Raw genomic sequence first — 19,353 nt, forward strand, 5'->3', positions numbered from 1 at the left:
ACATTGAAAGTACAGAATACTTTAACACGCATTTTCCCTTCAAAATCTGAATATAATCATATATTACAACTGAATTTACATGCTTTTCACGTATAATTTCCTTATAGGCCTATGAGATCGATCAAATATCGTCCCCCGATCGACGCGTTGGACATGCCTGATCTAGACCAATAGATTTTGAAATAGAAATACTGTAGACTTATTTGAAGTAATTTAGTTGATAAAATACAGCTGAAATATTCGGCTGTTTTAGACGAATAGCATGACCACAGATAACCACAAGCCTTGCAGTGCTGTGACTGCTCGCTCAGCGAACATTGTCCGCGGTCCGCAATGTGCAGGCTGTCGAATGCAGACGACTGCAACAAGCTGAAGTGCGAGTGTAGGCAGTAACGTTTCGTGAGTGCGTGAGTGCATGAGTGACATTGACGTGACGTCTTTTCTTATTTTTGTGTCTTAAAAGTGATTGCATTGTGACAGTGGGTGGTGTTACATGTTATATTACGATCAGTGAGCATAGGAAACTTAGAATACGCAGAAACATTGGAGTATAGATTACGAAACTTGGCCTCGTGTTTCAGGGCAGTTGCAATGTGAATGCGATGTCAGCATGTTAAGGTGAGCTTTAGCTTTGAAGGTTAAGACATTTAATTATTTGAAGAAGTCAGAATCTATGTTCCATGTTCTACACACAACGATTTCAACTACTTAATTAGTACAGTTGAATCATTTTGTTACCGAAGAGAGATGAAGTGACAGGAGGTTGGAGGAAACGGCATAATGATTTTCATAACCTGTACGCTTCTCCAAGTATAATTAGAATGATCAAGTCAAGGAAGATGAGGTGGAAAGGGCATGTAGCACGAACTGGGGGAGAAGAGGAATGCATATAGGATATTGGTGAGAAAGCCGGAAGGAAGGAGACCACTGGGAAGACCAAGACGTAGGTGGGTCGACAATATTAAAACGTATCTTAGAGAGATAGGATGGGATGGTATGGACTAGATTGATCTGGCTGAGGATTGGGACCGATGGAGGGCTCTTGTGAACACGGTAATGAACCTTTGGGTTTCATAAAATGCTGGGAAATTCTTGAGTAGCTGTAGAATTGGTGGCTCCTTAAGAAGGGCTGAACTTCATGAGTGAATGAATGAGTGAATCATTTTGTTAGAAAAAGGTAACCTGTTCACGTTTCAGAGACGTTGAATTTTTAATACCTGCATCGTGTATGCATGTCAACTAATTTGATCTGTGTGAGAGAAAACGCAAGCAAAGGATAATATCTTAAACGGAAAACCCACAACACGTCTTTTAGTCTGAAAAGCAAAAATCGTGTCATAGACGTATTTTGTCCCGAAACTAAACTATATAAGCGTAAGCCGTCACAGATTTTTTTAATAATGACAGTGGTTATAAATAAGTACTTAACAGTGCTGGCAATAAGTAATGTTACATAGAACGAAGAATACAGCTCCTATCACACCCATTGAACCATCTCCAAATACCACTAGGTTCTTCGTGGCAACAGAAAGAAAAAAGCCGTTTTCCAGCGAATTACGGCCTTTCTTGTATAAAAAATTAATTTCGTCACACAGAAGTCATGGTAGGGATATTAAAAATATCATAAGGTTCTTTGAAAGTCTGCGAGCACAATATACTCGTATTTTGATATGATTCATTCGTAGCTGGAGTACTTGTTGGTTGCCCATTTATCGACAGACTGGTCAGTGAGTTATTTACTCAGAAACTCAATGGTTGTTCTTCAGAGTTACCCACAAAACACATAATTTCAGAGAGTATGCTTGAAAGTATCCGGTAATTACAAAATGTAAGGCTAATACAAATTCGGTATTATATATTCCTAACAGGATCAATATCTGGACATAACCAAAGGCCAGAAACTGAATTCGAGGGACCTCTTGGAGAAGGTTTATAAATTCATCATCATCCGCTTCAAAGTATACGCCCATTGGACATTCAGTCCCCATTAGAATTCATTGTGAACTCCTTTGGAGACAGAGTATTCTTTAATATCCTGTGGGTAGTGAAGCAGCTTACAGCTGAGCACGCCTGGTGGTGACGTTCCCCCTCAAACCCCTGAAACTGCTTGCGGTTTGAAGTATTTCCAAGGGGGGCGATTCCACTTCGCCAGATCTGCTGAAGAAAGGGAACGGCATTCCGTTAACTGTCGTTACTGCCGTTATGGTGATTATCCTTAGACCCTCTCCAATATTTACATGTCACGTAAATGTGTGCTGGGACCGTTTACCGACAAGTCCGTGCTGAGTGTCATCAGGAGCACCTATCGTAGGTTGTGACTTCCGTTGCACACAATGGTCGTGGACAGGCAGGGGCCTAGGAACCTATGAGTATATCTCTAGTTTGAGTCTCTCCTGCCCTTTTTAGTGGCGAGACTTAATGCTGACTCAATCCCAGAAAAGGAATAATTTAGCTAGTCGATGCAGGTTATTTAAATAATTCAAATATCATTACCGTCATGTCGAGTCTAAAATTCAGGATCCGAAGTCTAATTACTCTAAGTTATGGTGCGAGAAAACGAGGATAAAAAAGGACTAGTCGCCATGTTGTAATGATATCCCAGTACCTCAGGGACTCTCGTGGGCTTGGTTCTAACACAAAATGAATGGAAGTATGAATCTAGCATTCAGGATTTCGTGTTTTTATGTGTGTGAATAGTCACTTATGGATTATGTACGTTCAAAATAAACATAAGCAATTACAAAATATTTATTTCCTATTTTATAAAATCAAAACCATTTATCAACTGGTGTGTAGCAGAACCTCAGATTCTCTTCTGACTAGGCACGTGGACACCAACGTATTTAACGAGACTGACGATTATAATGTGGCTCGAATACAAAAATTACAACCTGTATATTCTGACATTTCCATTTTCAAGAACAATGATACTTACAAAAAGCAGAACCTAACGGCCCCGAGGGCCGGTCACGGTAGCCGAGCGGTCTAAGGCATGTACTGTCTTCGCTCGCTTGGAAACCGGGATCGTGGGTTCGAATGGAACTCATGGCATGGATGTTTAGTTTCTGTGTCTGCGTTTTTCTGTTTGTGTACAGGTAGAGGCCTTGAGACGAGCTGATCACCCGCCCAAGGAGTCCTACCGAATGTGTAAGATCTAGAAAATCCGAAGTGAACGGAGAAGTTAATGGAGGTAGGCCTAGGTCCACTGGGGCTGTAGTGCCAAGGAAAAATAAATGGCCCCTAGGGCGTTCTGGTAAAATGTAAGAAGAAGACCCTTTGTCCATTTGACGCTGACTTGTGCACTGGCCCAAACCTCATACAACTCTCATATACAAACTTGATGATTATAAACAAATATGTACACAGCACAGACTAAACCAGTTTCCATTTTTGGTAGTCCTATTATATTTAAAGTGACTGCTGTAGTAGTAACTCAAACTATAAATTGTATGTTAAAATTCTACTATAATTTAAGTTCGGTTTGTAAGCAGGCGTTGAAAACGTTGTTACTTTAAATTTTTGATATGTTTACCGACTTAAATAAGAATGTTCTCCTTTTGTAAAGCACAAACAAAACATGTTTGTTACAAGATATTTTGTTTATGGAAATCATCCGAAACATTACGGTCTTTTTGATTATTTATACTTGCCATTTCGGTATTAGAACTCTGCTACTGTTGTCACAGTTGGAATCATGTCAAATATTTATTTTCGATATTAATAAATTTACGACAATGGAATAGTACAAGTCGCGGCGTAGAAAAAACCATTGTACTAGTCCTAACGTGAAAACTGTCAGCGATATAGGCGTGTGGTCTGTCTGACAATTACACATAGCTCTTATCGGGATGTTCTATTCATCCTTGACCTATCAGTTTCTCTCCCATTCTTTGATGAAATATGTCGCCTCTTGATAAACTCAGTGGCCTGTAGTCCACAAGTGAACTATACCGACCGAGCGACCGCCGCTTGTCGGCGAAGTTAGTGCCAACTTTAGCGGATAGAGGGTGTCGCGTGGTCACCGCAACGGATCCCCACGGCAGTTAATCTCGGTTTTCTAGACCGGAGCCGATATTTCCTTGAAATAGCTCCTCAATTATCCTCACGAGGCTGAGCGGACCCCATACTAGACCCACTACTTCTCAGAATGGTAACTCCGGGAATCGAACCCGGGACCTCTGGATTTGTAGTCAGAAATTCCGACCACTAGACCACAGAGGCGGCATCGTCTCTTGATATCCTTTACTAAAACAGAAATTTAAATTATACCTCAAATAATTTCTATCAGAACAACGTTGCAACCCATCACAGTGGTCGCGCGGTCTAAGGCATGCTTTGCTCGCTCATTAGTTGGGTTCGTGGGTTCGAATCCCACTGAAGGCATGGATGTCCGCGTGTGCATTTATATTGTATTTGGGTTCTGTGTATAGGTAGCGGCCTTGCTACGTGGCTGATCTCCCGCCTAAGTGTTATATCATCTGTGTAAAAAAGATTACGAAACTGAAGAAGAGGCCAGGGCCCAACAAAGGGATGTAGAGCCATAGATGAATTAATGAATGAATGAAGAACAACGTTGCAATATGATGGTCGCGTAAATATACTTGTACCCGAATCTGAGGTCCATATATATTTACTAGACCTGACATAAACTATAAACTGCCTTAACACACTCAATGTTCCCATCCCATGGAGGACCATCTGGTTCTCTTTGTTGTCGGCCATAATATAAACCATTATAATTCAGCACCATTGTATTGGTCACAGTCTCGTAAATTTATAACATTTTCACACTCTCCCACATTACTTTGTAATTAATTTAGTGGGTTTAGTAACATATTTAATTTTTCGGAATTATTTCATGACGCCATCATTATTAGGATATTTAGTTCGAATGATGAATTGTAAAACACTTGGAACAAGAAGTCGTGGCCTAGTTTGAGGCACTAACCTGGCATTTGACTAGAAGATCTATGGAAAAGAACGAAAACCTCAGGGAAGATAGCCCTTGTCCTGGCTGAGGGTCGACTCAAGCACCTCCACAATACAAGTCTAGACTATTACCGCAAGAGCAACCTACTCAGCCTATTTCGTTATTAGATAATATTTAATTCGATGTTACATGGAAGTTAATGGGAATATTTTAATTAAGATCCATTACTTAAGAACATGTTTACCTTGCATCCCGGCTGGATGACTCCTTGACTCTTCCGAACTGGGCTCGTTCTAATGAAACTTTTCTTTACTCAAAATAATTTAATTAGTGTACCCTAGGGAGCACGCGGTAGCGTAGTTGGCACTATGCTACAAGCCGAAAGACCGCGGGTTCAAGTCCCGATGAGGTCATAGGATTTTTTTTTTCAGTTTACCTAATCCTTCCAGCCGCACTATGACCCTGGGGTCGACTTAGCCTGTAACAGAAATGAGTACTAGGAATATTCTTGAAATATTCTTTGGTGTAAAAGGCGGCCGCGCGTAGGGCTGACAACCTTGCCGCCATCTATGACCCGATTGGCTAGAAAATGTGGGAGCCTCAACATCTCACAACCCTCTGGGCCTTCACGGCCTGTTACAGGGATACCTTTACTTTTTTTACCCATAATATCTGGTCTACTCTTCCTCAGTTACCATGTGTAATCAGCAATTCACTAGACTTCTTATTTTCCTCCTCCTCCTCCCCGTCACCTCTTCTTTTTTTTTCTTCTTCTTCTTCTTCTTCTTCTTTACGGTCCGGGCTGGCTGCCTGTTCGGACTACAGCATGGTCATTTTTATCTTGGCCGCTGTTTCTGATATTTCCATCTTCCTGTCTTTGCTGCAATGGTCTGAATTATTCGTAAAGATATTTAAGACTCCCTGTGTGGAGGCTGGTTAGAATACCTCCACCGTAGTAGCCCTGCGAGTCGTAGAAGGTGACGAAATTGGATTCCGGTGCCTGGGGGTGTAACTTGGCCACCTTCTCACTGAGGGGGCATAAATACAGAGAATTGGGCCTCTAGGTTGGCGGTCGGACAAAAATATCATTGCGAAATCCAAAGAAATGGAAACCGAATATCTGACAGAGTTTTCTAAAGAAGGCTATGGCTGAAAAAGGGCTGTGTTGCCACCGATGATGATAATGATGATATTACAGACTACATTTTTACGAGTATATCTTAAAATTATGGGTTCGTTGTTAAAACAACTAAATAATTTTAAATGTAAGGGGTTTTACTGCAACGACTTCTAGAAGAGTGCAATGAAACTGTTCACATGTAAGGTACAGAAGTTTAAACCTGGTTTAGCACGAATGATATTCTGAACAATCTGTGCTACGTGTCTTAGCTCATTTGTTTCTGGTCTTCATTGTCCAGCGAGGACCGCCCAGTAGAGAGAGAGAGAGGCGTGAGGGAACATGAGCTGTTGCAGTGCGTTTCTGGGCCTTGTTTCAAAATTAAAACGATCTGGAAGATGGATGCTTGTTCATGAAACCCCCAAGAGAGGGAGGGATAAAACGGGAAGAGCATGAGATTGGGAGAGAAAAAATGTTGAATCGCTGGTCTTTTGTTTCCTCCTTTCTCCCTCAATGTCATCATCTTGCCTGGAAGAAAGGTGATGCCACACGAAGATGGAAGTGAAGTAGTGCTGAGTCCCCCCCACCACCGCCAACCCATTCCAAACACCAGCACGTTGTCCACTGGCGCGAATTGCCCGTCAGTTTTCTTGTGACTAAGTGCTCGCCGGGGAGTTTTCTCCTCATAACACACCGACGGGCTTTTATGACCGGAATTTAATCCATTTTACAGGAGAAAAGAGGTGTAACGTTGTAGTGTATACAGACAGGCACCACCACTGTGTAAGCGAGGCATTATCTGGGAACCCGCACAGACATAAAGAATTACGAGAATTCGTTCTGCTATAGGGATCAATATTTCAGTACATTTCGACGTCAGTTTTGTGTGAAAATGGTTTGAGGGTGTTTAAAAACAAAGCGTCAAGGACAATGTTTGAACCTACGGAAGGTAAAATAGCAGAGATATAAAGAAAATTACGTAATGAACAGTTTTATAGTTTGTACCTGTCGCCCAATATTGTTAAAGCTATTAATCTAAGAAAGTTATGCTGGGCTAGACATGTTATACGTACAAAGAAAGAAAGAAGTTCATATAGGCTAACTCCAAAACGAAGAGACCAAGACATAGATGGGAACGCTGTGAATGTAGGGAAGTTCTTACCTGATTTATTCCACATCTTGATAAAGATTTTTCTTTAGTCAAAAACGCAATTCAGTTTATTAATTTCTTCCCTTAAAAGTCGCGGGTTCGAGTCCCGTTGAGGACATTGGATTTTTTTTCAATTGATCTAATCCTTCCAGCCGCACTATGGCCCTGGGGTCGACTCAGCCTCTAACAGGAATGAGTACCAGGAATTAATTAAACAATTTTCCTGGGGAGTAAAGCGCGGCCGGCGCGTAAGGCTGACAACCTTACCGCACATCTTTGAGCCGATTGTCTAGATAATGTGGGACCGTCAACGTCTCACAACCCTATGGGCCTTCACGGCCTGGTACAGGGATAGCTTCACTTTTTTCTTTTTACTTCCCTTAAAAGTAGCGTTTGTAATCCAAAAATGCTCCCAAATGGCGGTTATTTAAAATGATGATTGTTATTAAACTAATATTTAAATTAGAATTGTGTTTTATGTTGTAATGGAATTATCTTGTGGAGTTCTCATTTTTACTTCGTGAAATCGCGTGGTTTCGCCGAACTCCATTCGAGAAACACTGCTTTAAATTATATTTTAATATCGTGCGCACATCTCGTACACCCTAATCTCATAAACGGTCTTTTCTCTTCATGTTTCTTCCGTTTAAAACGTTTTACATATGCGACCACTTTGTACGCTTCTATGGCGTCCCACAATTTTACTGCAAGTTCTGAGAAACTGCATATTATGGAATTTCCACACACATATGACAGTAGAAATGGGCGTTTATTTCCAGCCCCGAACTGGGGAGATGCTTGAATGCAACGAGTTTTATTTAATAATATATACTCTTTCACGTACAAAGCATAGCGTGAATGCATAATCAGGAGGCCACACATGCCCGCCCGCAATACTTATCTCGGAAACAATTTGTCGATATTTGGTGAAATCTGGTGCTGAACACTGAAACAACATCCACGCGAAGAAGTTTGTTTTAATATCGCTATGTCAGTTACAGCCGATCACAGTGGACCCGCGGTCTAAGGATGAACTGTCTTCGCCCGCTTAAACACTGTTGCCGTGGGTTCGAACCCCACTCGAGGCATGGATGTTTGTCTGCGTTGCCCTGTGTGTTGGTAGCGGCCTTGCCACAGGCTGATCACCCGTCCAAGGAGTCCCAGGAGTTCAGTCAGTCTAGTGGGTCAGTCCGTCCGCTCATTGTGTCCATCTGTTTAGGTCCAGTAGTCTAATGAGTCAGTCAGGCTCCAGAGTCTAGGCAGTTCTGTGAGACAGACGATCCAGTGAATCAGTCAGTCCCTCCAGATTCACACTGCAGCGACTATGCAGAATACAGTTCTCTGGGTTGTAATGCCAAGTAATTCGGAGATAACCCAACGCGTACGAAGAAAATATCGTCTCTATCTTCAACCCTGAAACTGGAGGCGACATATTCCTCAGAAACATCGGTTGACTTTCTCCGCGATACACGGCGTTATGTTCCAGAAGGCCGCGCCATAGCTCAAGCGGTTAGTCGCTGGCTTCCAACCGCTGCGGCCCGGGTTCGATCCCGGGTCTGGTCAAGTGGCACTTGTGGTGGACAAAGTGGCGCTGAGGCAGGTTTTCTCCGAGTACTTCGGTTTCCCCTGCCAGTCTTCATTCCACCAATTGCTCCACAGTCACCCTCACCTATCATCTGGGGCTGGTACAATGGGCCAAAAGTGGCCGAAGTACAAAGGACTTAGTCCCACCACACTAGCAATTATAAAAAAAAAAAATATGTCCCAGAAGATAATCTTCATAATCACCGCTGTGAGAACCTCAAATCCTACACTAAATAGGTCTCTGAAGGTTTGACATACAAGGAGCACTCCCACGAATCACGTTTATAGTTCTGTTCAGTGGCTCATCAATGGAGTACATTCACCGTTGCTGTTAACGTCACAAGTTTGATAATATGGAAGTAGGGCAAGCAAATATTTTAATTTTGCAGTTTGTTCTCCTGGAGATCCCTGTTGCAGTTCAGTTCAAATTGTTGTAGTTTTTTAACATCTTTCGTAGTCCCTCTGGTAATTGCAATACACTTCGCGCAGAAATTCAAACACGCGCAATGAAGAGGAATGTGCTGACATCACAGGTAAAACAAACAAATTCATTCGAAATGGTTCTGGCTTCCTTGCCGATAAATGTGTCACATGATACTGAAGAAGTTACCGCTCCAGCGCAGTGAGGGGAATTTCAGGCCAGTAAACCGTAGACGTTGTTACCAACAGAACATCTGCAAACTTCTCACTGAGACACATCGGATACAGTCCAATTTGCGGAATGCTTGTAAATGAAGAAATCACCTTCTTACAGCACGCGTCATGGTTATTTCTCTGAATTGTATATTTAAATAAGTTGAGGCACAAGGTATGGTTATGTGACATGAAAGGGAGAGAAAAGAACTACATACTAAATTTTTGTAGGAAATCACGAAGAAAAGGATCTACTGCAAGAACCTAAGCGTAGACGCCGATATAATACGAGGGTTGGAACTTTAATAGTGGCAACACTGCTGTAGAGACGCCATGCAACGGAACCAAATAATGTCGCTTATACCACACGTTAGTTACATACCTACCTTACCTCAGAGCAAATGGACTCTCCCTTCCCACATCACGCGCATGAGCAGTGACGAGAAGAACAGAGACTCGTGTTAGCTGGCGGTCTAATGTAGTGTTGTCACGATGTTTTCGAAACAGGAACAACGGAGTTGGATAAAGATTTAATGTGCCCGAGGCCGTACAGCAGAACAGTGTCATCAAGGTCTTCAAGAGGCTTGCGGGGAATCTGCATTGCCTTACAGAATAGTGGCAAGGTGGAACCACCACGAAAATCAAAAGTTCGTCAGAACCCCAGCAATGTGAAAGTTATGGTGATTCTCGTGTACGACTGTGATGGTGTTATCCTAACGCATACTGTTCCCCGACAGCAGACCGTCAGTGCGCAGTATTACTGTTCATTTTTGGAACACAACCTGCGACCAGCTTTGAGAAAGAAGCGGCAACACTTTCTGCAGAACCCACCCATCTTTTTGCAGGACAATGCTCGGCCGCATGCAGCACAATCTGTGGCTGATTTGTTCGATCGATGGGGCTGGGAAGTGCTGTACCATCCACCATACTCCGTGGACTTAAGCCCTTGTGACTTCGACTTGATTCCTAAGATGAAGGAACTACTTCGTGGCATTCGCTTCAGAACTGTTCCAGAGATTCTTCAGGCAGTAGACCGCTCCATTCGAACTATCAACACAAGAGGCGTTGCTAAAGGTATCCTACGACTTCCACATCGCTGGCAGCGGTTTGTACACAATGCTGGTGACTATACTGAAGGACAGTAAAACACTGATATATTGGGTTTCTGGACTTTATCCATCGTCCTGGTTTTTAAGATAACAAATAAAAACACGACGTTTCGGAAACTGGATCTGTTTCCGTCCTCAGGTGAAGGAAAAGGGAAACACCTATTCTGTTGGGTCCGTTAGAAAGATCTAGCCTCAATCACTGGACAGTAAAACTTCGAAACATGCATCTATTTTGTATCAGTTGTAAATAAATAGTTCCGACCCTCGTATTAAAATTGAGTTCGAAATAATGGGGTGGGAAGTTGTGGACTGGATTCATCTGTCAGGATATGGAAATATTCCAGGGAGTTCTGAAATAAGTAATGAATATTTGGTGTCATAAACTGCTCGGAATTTCTTTATTATTTTTGTTACCAATAGCTGCTAAAGAAGGTCGCTCTGCATCAAGAATTTCTTCTTCTCCGCGTCTTCCAGACCGACTTTGGGGCCCACCCGGCCTCCTATCCAATGCGTACCGGAGGCTCTTTCCCCGGGTGTAAAGCGGCCGGGGCGTGAAGCTGACCACTCACCTTCAACTAGTGCCGAGTTCAAGAAACTGTGGATCTATACATGCATTCCCCCATACGCGTTCATGGCTTAGTGCTTAATTAGTTAAGTACATGGACAGCTTTACCTTACCTTCTGTGCAAGGTTCACCCCCCTTCTCGATGACAGAGTCATGTGAACGCAGAAGCTTTCAGCTGGAGTCCGTACAATAATTCCGAATTGCACTGTCATCTTGCTGCTGTTTGCAGTGCCAGCAGACTTCCAACAATAGTGCCACATCACCTTTTGATTCATTAGAACGACCTGCAATAATGAATCTTCCTTCTCCCTGTAGATGAGATGTGGAGGGGTAGAAGCAACACACTCAACAGCGGGCGCAGGACACGCGAAATGGATATAAAACACACCGGCGACCTTTCTCTAGCCCTCTCTTGTCTTCTTGAACCTCGGGGTCCAACACGCAGGCCTCTAGGGCCAGATATTGACCTCGGACACGCCACAGATTATTCATATTCTGTAACGATTTCATCCCTCCAAATAATCAGTTGCGATTTATGAAATTCCCCTCTTCTGCTGTGTTATCCAGTGCAGAGGAGCCTGGACACGTCTTTGGAATAAACTGCTTCTCACTTCACATATTATCCAGTCTCTCTCTTTTGTTGTGTAGCGTAATGTAGGACAAGAGTGGAAGTCCTGAGAAACAAACTAAGCATAACTGCGTTTATCTTTATGGCTTGCATCCTGTTCTGTGTCATGATTTGTAATACTCTGACCGTCAGCACGGCAAATATCTCAAAATAAACCAGTCTAATTGTTTACATTGAAACCACGAACAGGAACAACACAAAAACAAACGTACACACAATAAGATGTACACAACCCAATTAAAAAAAAAAACTCATTCATGACGTCACGTTAAAGAAGTAAACAATAAAACCTCTCTAATTCGGACTTCACTTATTAGGAATTCGCGATAATTCGGACAACTATTTTTTGCCCATTATGACCTTGATAATCACATTGCCGCTACCTAAAATATTTTTAAGATTGGTGTAAAAAAATACATTTTTTACATTTTATGACAAGTAAAGTTGTTTTATGATATAGTTGTATTGCTTAAAAAGACGCTTGAACTCCATCTTATAACATCCCTGATCATGTTTTCAGTAGTACTTCATAATACGGATTTTCAGTAATTTGGCCAAGGGTTCGCTCTCAATTAGTCCTCATGACTGAGGTCTTACTGTAATTAATATAACAGTAATTTTGTTATTTATGATCAGTTGATTACTGAAGTGTCATCCCATGCAGATTTTTGGGAGAGGGGGTAATGATGTAGCCCTATTCTTTCACAACGTAGGACACTAAATGAAGTCGATGTACACCAGCCGTTTTGCCTCAGTGGGAAGAAGTTACTGTTCTAAATTGGTAGAAGGCTGGCTGTTTCTCAGAGTCGGTCTGGACGCTGTGACATAGAGGAAATATTTGTTCCAGGCTCAGCATCTAACCAAAATCTTCGGCTGCTCAGTATGTACTTCAGTCACTATACTGACTGAGCTACCACGGCTCTAGTCAGGATTCACATTGTACACACACGGTGTATCCGGTTTCCTGGTTCTCAGTGGAGTTACTAATGGCGCCTGTACACATATGGGAATCGATAGGTGTTAGGTCAGTCGCACTAACATTGACATATATGGTCGTAATATCCAGGTTTTGTTCTCGCTAATTAGTTCTGGCTTAGCTGTGGCTATTATAGCTGATTGGAATTGTCATATGCTCTCTGAGCAGTAGTAAGTCATGGTTGAACATTTGTATAATATACATTCCACTTTTTCACTTTTGGAGGTCATGCTGTTCTACTGCGTCTTCTGAAGTTGTGGATCTGTTACGGTCCATGTCGTGATGGCTACTATCTATAATAAAATTGAACTTTAATTCATGAACGTTTAATCAATAATATAATTAAACTAGTTAAAGTGAACTTGACGCAGTGATGAAGGTAAGTAGGGAGTGACTGAATACAAGTGGAAGTGAAAGCATAACAAGTGACCTGAATTGAAATTCCATTCACAAACTTTAAATTTTTTAAAACAATTTTAAATTTATATTTTAACTTTTGACTTTTAGAACAATTTTAACTTGTGTTTTATGAGAGAGCTTGATATATTATTGAGCGTGAGCCTGAATAAGATACAGGATCGAATAAGTGAGAAGACGAATGTGATTGCGTGTAATTATACAGCTGTGTTCGTACACCTGAGGATGACCTCTTGAGGTCGAGCAATCTAGTACCTTCATGTCCTGCTGCAATTGTCTGTACTAAAGCACTCGTATCTTAGCCTTGAAGAAGCAAGATTATTGAACAGCATGCAGAGAATTACACACTATCCCCCTTCCAAACGCACTTTCATACATACAGGGTGTTTCACGACTTTCGGGCATAACTGCAGGAGGTGATTTCCTAGGTATTTGTCATCAAAATAGTTCATATAAACATGTGTCCGATTTTGGACGGTTACGGAGTTATGACCTTTTTAAACTCAGAATAGAAGGTAACGATTACTGACAATAAACGGAACAAAATAATAAACCAGCATAATACATGATACATTTAAAGTATGAATGTAAAGTTAACTTCGTGAAATTACCTTCAATTTGAATTTATTGATGCTTAAAGCTGATTTGCGAAAATGCCACCGCCGGCCGCAACACAGGCTGCCGCTCGGTTGTGAACCGCGCCGGACATACCAACCCACCACGCCTTAGGTAGCTCTCATGTGTCGAGATAACGAGAACGCTCTGTCTGTAGCTGGTTAAAATTAGCGACCCGCCAGATGACAGACGCGGTTCACACGAGGGCGTGTACGGGAATGAAAAAACGGTCATATCTCCGTATCCGTCCAAAATCGGACATATGTTTATATGAACTTTTTTTATCACAAAGATGTAGGAAATCACTTCCTGCAGTTATGCCCTAAAGTCGTGAAACACTCTGTATGTTGTGACATGACACCTGAAAGCCGGAAGAATGGAGCTGGAAGACACGTCCATTGCTAGGCCACCGCTTGGTAAACACGTTTCCACGACAACGCCCAACAGTGGAACCACTGCTGAAAGAGGATGTTTTCTGTTTGGACCGCCCCGAGGATATATAATGAGGATCTCGGGTAGCTGGAAAATTAGAACTGAGGGAATCTTTTGAGACGGTAGTCGAAGACGATAGAGGAGAGAAGATAGTGTTTCGTATAGTGCTCTGTGAAGTGCAGTAACAAGTTGTGTAAGTGCACAATAAATCCGATCATCAGTCCAAAATCCTTCTATAAGTCACGCAGAATCCCATACACGTGAATATACACATATACTTACTTACGTATTGAGCTGAGCCCTTCTTGAGGAGAAGCCAGTTCTGCAGCTACTCAAGAATTTACCAGCATTTTATTGAACCCGAAGGCTCATTACCGTGTTCACAAGAGCCCTCCACCGGTCCCTATCCTGAGCCAGATCAATTCAATCCTTACCATCCCATCCTGTCTCTCTAAGAACCATTTTAATATTGTCCACCCACCTTCCCCTTATATACAAATATACCTGTGCGTATATTGTGAAAATAAGACGCACTTTTTGAATTCCAGCTATTATGTGCATGCGTGAATATTGTATTAAATATCCTTATTTCTGTTTCGTATTTCCGCTCATATGTCTCTGCTGAACCAGTCGCTCTGTAGGTAAGATGGAGTGTGAGTGGATAAAGGCCAGTGCATATCCGTGTTACTGGTTGCAACGCATTAGGTCGAATTGCGTGTCCAGCCATCATTCTTGTCTAGGAAAGTATTGTCCAGTGTCACTCTGTAATAAAGTGCTGCTAATGATGGACGGCGTTCTATGGTCGCCTACACTTTCCATAGAAAGGTCACTCGCTGAAGCTATGCCTACTATCGATCACAAGTGTAATGCAGCTCTCTGTGGCCGATGTATTGCATATTAGCCGAGCGAAGATTCGAGAGTATTTGAAAAATAGCAGTACGTTCGGAAAGATAAAAGTGCTAAAGCTGTATTTTTAGTCATTATATTAATATTAAGCTTCTGTCAAGTGTAAAGCGGCAGTTTGTAACAAAAGCTCAAAGTAATTCGGCAGATGTAAGTTTTGAGGTTTTCACGGCGATGACTATGAAGAAAGTCGTCTTCTGATATCTGGCGCCGTGTATTCTTCGTTTTAACCGACGTTTCGGAGGAACATATCGCCTCCGTTTCAGGGTAGTTGAGTAGCGTGCGAATACAGATAGCTGTAGCAGCAGCTACCCTGAAGATGGAGGCGATATGTTCTTCCGAAACGTCGGTTAAAACGAAGAACACACGGCGCCAGATCCCAGAAGACGACTTTCTTCATAATTCGGCAGAAGTCTGACTAATCAGTTCTACGATTGTAGCATTATTGAAGGGTACTTTGATAATAAAGATGATGCCTCAATGCAACGCGATGCTGAAATATAAAATAAAATAAAAAAATAATCCTAAATTTGAAGAAACTCATTTGAGAATGGGACGTCGTGTTTTTTCTTTGTTTACTGTATGTCTGTTTTTTCTGTTGCTGTTTTACAATTGCTTTGATTTTAAACTGAAAATTTAACAAAAAGTTCTGGGAACCAATAGCCTACTTCTCTTTAACACGACTAGCACCTCATAACGACGTGTCAAAAAATTCTTCTATTGTTGCATGTGTATTCGTTGCAGTGGGAAAGTGTTTACCAAGCGGTTGCCTAGTAATGATGGGGGGAAATGCACAGAGAGTAAGGTACTCTCTTAAATCTACTTTAATATTTGGAAAATAAGGAAAGCAGGCTAAAAATCAAAGTATGCATTGCTGAAATAAAGGCTTCGTATTCTTATATTTTACATAAGATTTGGATGTGTCTGTACTAATGTGCATTTAGCACATAGTGCGGCTGGAAGGATTAAGTAAATTGAAAAAAATCCACCTCATCGGGACACAATCCTTCCGGCTTGTAGCATAGTGCCTCCACCAACTACGCTACAAAATGCCCCCCTCCACATTATAGTAGTGAAATATTAATTACTAGTCTCCGAGACTATTAGCTGACCTGTGGAACTGTAGCCAGCATTCCCAGGTTCCAAACTGCAATATGTGATGTCCATTGTTTCCTCAGGTCTCTCAGGTTCGTGTGCAATTTGTCATGCATCCTTAGACATTTCGGTCACCGCTAATAGTGGAGCAGCATACGGTAGCCAAGCACGTGTATGTGTTGGCGTGCTCCAGGGAGGCGGAGAAGCAGTTTATTTCATTTCACGTGCCACAATTTTGTTACGGGGTTTATGAAGATGGGGAATTTCGACATATAACGAATGACATGTGAAGAAATGATTGGAAATTTCCCTTAAAATAACCAGGTAAATGTTCGTTAAATTTATTTAATAATAATATTATTATTATAGCGAATGAGGGAGACGAGGAATGCATATAGGATATTGGTGGGAAAGCCAGAAGGAAAGAGACCACTAGGAAGACCAAGAAGTAGGTGGGTGGGCAATATTAAAATGGATCTTAGAGAGATAGGATGGTATGGTATGGATTGGATTAATCCGGCTCAGGACAGAGACCAGTGGATGGTTTTTGTGAACACGACAATGGAACTTCGGGTTCCATAAGATGCTGGGAAATTCTTGAGTAACTGCAGAAATGGCGGCTTCTCAATAACGGCTCACCTCCATGAGTGAGAGTGATTTTTGTTATTGCTCTGAAGCCCTTTGTTGGGCCTTGGCCTCTTTTTCAGTTTCTTAATCTCAGATAGTCAGTAGGACTCCTTAGGCGGGGGATCAGTCCGTCTCAAGTCCTTTTCCTACACACAGGACAACACAAACACAGAATAAACGCACACAGACATCCATGCCTTGAGTGGAATTCGAACCGACGACCACAGTGTTTGAGCGACGAAGAACTCGCGGCCACTGTGATCGGCATTTATTTAATATGGGCACTGTAAATGTGCTGGGGCCACGATAAACTTGAAGCAAATTTTTCTATTTTTCACGAGTATTACGCAAGGTTCACTTATATTACAAGCGTTGTAAAAGGACTTAAGACACGAAACGAGTCTTTCAAATAGTTGATGCGAGCCGCCTACACACATCTGTTTAGAAGGTATGGTTTACATGTACGTTGGACAAGCTATCGAGCATGAGAAGTAAATAGCTGCTGGTCCTCGCCAGCACAGTTAATCTTGGTTTTATATCCTGTAGGAACTCTTGATCATTTTTTTATTGTTTCCACCATCTGTGAGCCGATTGTCTAGAGCAGGGTTCTCCAAACTTTTCGAACCGCGGGCCACATTAGGTAATTCAGCACTTTCAACGGGCCGGATAAAATGAGAAATTAATAAGCACAGAATTTCATAAACTAAATACAAAGTACGTGAGAATAAATTATCGTATATTAAGGACAACAGACAGTAGCAGCAAATGCTCATATTTTCATCACAAATGATAATAAAACAATTAATGTGAATGATGGATCTCGTTTTGCATTCTTAAAATCTGATTAAATTGAGGTTCAAATTTTGAAACGCTAATCACAAGTAGCGACTTTAAATGTTCATTGGATAAATTTGCCCTGTATTTCGACTTGATACACTTCATCTGGGAAAAAGTTCGTTCACACAGATATGTCGTCCCAAAAATGGAGATAAATTTACAAGCAAATTTCTTTAAACTTGGAAATTGCTCAGAGTTCAGAAATTTATAAAATTCGATAAAATTTCCTTCCTTGTATTTGTCTTTAATATGATAATTTTCCTGAAGTTAAATAATTTCCATTTGAATTTGACTTGGGACATCTGCAGCATCACANTTGGCTTTCCAGAAGTATCAACTTTGCTCTGAATGCCTTGATAAGTGCAAATAAATCACAGACTAAGTTATTTTCACCCTGCAACTTTAAATTCAAATGATTCATATGGTTCACCAGATCAGCAAAAAATGCTAATTTCCAAAGCCACTCGGCATCTGATAAAAGTGGTTCGTGATGGTTTTTCTCGGTAAGAAATATATCAGTTTCATTCCTGAGCTGAAAGAAGCGTGAAAGAACCTTTTCACAGCTAAGCCATCGAACTGCAGTGTAATATATCAGGTCAATAAGCTCGGAATCACATTTACCAGTACTCACTGGAAAATTAGTTAATTGGCGCATTTCTGCACAATTCTTTCGCAGGCCGGATCAAATCACATCACGGGCCGTAGTTTGGAGACCCTTGGTCTAGAGAAAATGTGGAAGCATCGACGTCTCACAACCCTACGGGCCTTGACGGCCTCTTACAAGGATAGCCTCAACTCTCACATTTTACCTTTTTTATTACTATACAGTAATCTCCCTCTGAATGCACAGTTTACTCACCCCAGAGATATCATTTTTTCCCTCCAGAGCTCAATCGAAACATTGTTCATCCTTGAGGTCTCTTCTTTGCAAGTTGTCCCTAATATCTTTCCTGTGCTGATTGGTTTACTGGGTCTCCTTTCCCCTGTGCTTGCCGTTATTATTGTAACGTGTATGAGTGAATATAGATGGGGTTTTGATTGACGGCTCGATTTATTGACCACTTATACACTCAGGAATTGTAACTGCACTTTACAGATCACTGACACACACAAACTAGTGCCCTCGGTTTATTAAAGTCTCCATTAGCCATTTCCTGACAATGTATTTTAACACAGGAACTTTAACAACCTCACTGAATTACTCCAAATGTCACATATGAATAACTCACTTCACAGCCGGACTTTCAACTGAGCACTCTTGTAACTATTTGCCCCAAACCATACCGGTTATATCATATCGGGACTGACCAACAGAAAACAGAGCTTTTCTATTGTTGTGTCTGGATTTGTTACTGCAGAGATGTGTTTGCCCATTCCTTTACGTAGCAACGGCCGCGGCGCTGACCAAAGAAAACAACGTTCCTCTGTTGCTGTACCATTATTGCTTTCGTGTCTGTTGGTGCAGGAACGTGTTTACCAAGCCGTTGTCTAGAAACGGCTCTGTTATAATTGCTTATCTCGCGGTAGTTCCATAGTAGCGGCTCTACGCGTTACATTATCATATTATTGAGTATATTTATTATATATTATGAAGTACTATTATTATTATTGCCGGTCACGGTAGCCGAGCGGTCTAAGGCATGCACTGTCTACGCTCGCTCGGAAGCCGGGATCGTGGGTTCGAATCCCACTCAGGGCATGGATGTTTGTGTGCGTTTCTCTGTGTTTGTGTAGC

The 19,353-nt window shown here is 41.7% G+C and overlaps 1 long non-coding RNA gene across 1 annotated transcript in view; it reads left to right on the forward strand.

Annotated features, from left to right (window-relative positions):
- Positions 1-360: 360 nt before the first annotated feature.
- LOC117282211 overlaps positions 361-19,353 on the forward strand; it is a 243,753-nt gene continuing 224,760 nt past the window's right edge. Inside the window, exon 1 of the long non-coding RNA XR_004512874.1 lies at positions 361-618. This is a non-coding gene — a long non-coding RNA (uncharacterized LOC117282211). The remainder of the gene's footprint in view (positions 619-19,353) is intronic.

Source organism: Cryptotermes secundus, unplaced genomic scaffold, assembly GCF_002891405.2.
Source record: "Cryptotermes secundus unplaced genomic scaffold, Csec_1.0 scaffold2193, whole genome shotgun sequence".
NCBI lineage: Eukaryota > Metazoa > Arthropoda > Insecta > Blattodea > Kalotermitidae > Cryptotermes > Cryptotermes secundus.